Raw genomic sequence first — 2,621 nt, 5'->3', positions numbered from 1 at the left:
ACATATAAATCGAATCATAAACTATATGAAACTCGAATTTAAGCCATATTAAACTGGTAATATTGTGATTTTATGCCTGGTTTTCCATACGTTAGTTTAAATAGAAAGTTATGGAATATAACCTTGGCATATTGGCACTAAAATATATAATAAAGACATTTCAAATCAAACTGAAATGTATTGAAATGAATTTTTCCCATACATTTTTGACAATGTGAGGTGTGCATGGCAAAAAACACTCACGGTGAAGGCATGTGATATAATATGAAAATATCAAAAGTTAACTAACCAATGATATTGAAGCATATAAATCGAATCATAACTATATGAAACTCGAATTTAAGCCATATTAAACTGGTAATATTGTGATTTTATGCCTGGTTTTCCATACGTTAGTTTAAATAGAAAGTTATGGAATATAACCTTGGCATATTGGCACTAAAATATATAATAAAGACATTTCAAATCAAACTGAAATGTATTGAAATGAATTTTTCCCATACATTTTTGACAATGTGAGGTGTGCATGGCAAAAAACACTCACGGTGAAGGCATGTGATATAATATGAAAAATATCAAAAGTTAACTAACCAATGATATTGAAGCATATAAATCGAATCATAACTATATGAAACTCGAATTTGAGCCATATTAAACTGGTAATATTGTGATTTTATGCCTGGTTTTCCATACGTTAGTTTAAATAGAGAGTTATGGAATATAACCTTGGCATATTGGCACTAAAATATATAATAAAGACATTTCAAATCAAACTGAAATGTATTGAAATGAATTTTTCCCATACATTTTTGACAATGTGAGGTGTGCATGGCAAAAAACACTCACGGTGAAGGCATGTGATATAATATGAAAATATCAAAAGTTAACTAACCAATGATATTGAAGCATATAAATCGAATCATAACTATATGAAACTCGAATTTGAGCCATATTAAACTGGTAATATTGTGATTTTATTCCTGGTTTTCCATACGTTAGTTTAAATAGAGAGTTATGGAATATAACCTTGGCATATTGGCACTAAAATATATAATAAAGACATTTCAAATCAAACTGAAATGTATTGAAATGAATTTTTCCCATACATTTTTGACAATGTGAGGTGTGCATGGCAAAAAACACTCACGGTGAAGGCATGTGATATAATATGAAAATATCAAAAGTTAACTAACCAATGATATTGAAGCATATAAATCGAATCATAACTATATGAAACTCGAATTTGAGCCATATTAAACTGGTAATATTGTGATTTTATGCCTGGTTTTCCATACGTTAGTTTAAATAGAGAGTTATGGAATATAACCTTGGCATATTGGCACTAAAATATATAATAAAGACATTTCAAATCAAACTGAAATGTATTGAAATGAATTTTTCCCATACATTTTTGACAATGTGAGGTGTGCATGGCAAAAAAACACTCACGGTGAAGGCATGTGAAATAATATGAAAATATCAAAAGTTAACTAACCAATGATATTGAAGCATATAAATCGAAGCATAACTATATGAAACTCGAATTTAAGCCATATTAAACTGGTAATATTGTGATTTTATGCCTGGTTTTCCATACGTTAGTTTAAATAGAGAGTTATGGAATATAACCTTGGCATATTGGCACTAAAATATATAATAAAGACATTTCAAATCAAACTGAAATGTATTGAAATGAATTTTTCCCATACATTTTTTGACAATGTGAGGTGTGCATGGCAAAAAACACTCACGGTGAAGGCATGTGATATAATATGAAAATATCAAAAGTTAACTAACCAATGATATTGAAGCATATAAATCGAATCATAACTATATGAAACTCGAATTTAAGCCATATTAAACTGGTAATATTGTGATTTTATGCCTGGTTTTCCATACGTTAGTTTAAATAGAAAAAATTTTCGAATATATATACATATATGAAGAATCTATATTCTAATACTAACATGTTATGGAATATAACCTTGGCATATTGGCACTAAAATATATAATAAAGACATTTCAAATCAAACTGAAATGTATTGAAATGAATTTTTTCCCATACATTTTTGACAATGTGAGGTGTGCATGGCAAAAAACACTCACGGTGAAGGCATGTGAAATAATATGAAAATATCAAAAGTTAACTAACCAATGATATTGAAGCATATAAATCGAATCATAACTATATGAAACTCGAATTTAAGCCATATTAAACTGGTAATATTGTGATTTTATGCCTGGTTTTCCATACGTTAGTTTAAATAGAAAAAATTTTCGAATATATATACATATATTGAAGAATCTATATTCTAATACTAACATGTTATGGAATATAACCTTGGCATATTGGCACTAAAATATATAATAAAGACATTTCAAATCAAACTGAAATGTATTGAAATGAATTTTTCCCATACATTTTTGACAATGTGAGGTGTGCATGGCAAAAAACACTCACGGTGAAGGCATGTGATATAATATGAAAATATCAAAAGTTAACTAACCAATGATATTGAAACATATAAATCGAATCATAACTATATGAAACTCGAATTTAAGCCATATTAAACTGGTAATATTGTGATTTTATGCCTGGTTTTCCATACGTTAGTTTAAAT

This window comes from Anastrepha obliqua, unplaced genomic scaffold (genome assembly GCF_027943255.1).
Source record: "Anastrepha obliqua isolate idAnaObli1 unplaced genomic scaffold, idAnaObli1_1.0 ptg000211l, whole genome shotgun sequence".
Taxonomy (NCBI): Eukaryota; Metazoa; Arthropoda; class Insecta; order Diptera; family Tephritidae; genus Anastrepha; species Anastrepha obliqua.
Note: the sequence above shows the minus strand (reverse complement) of the source record.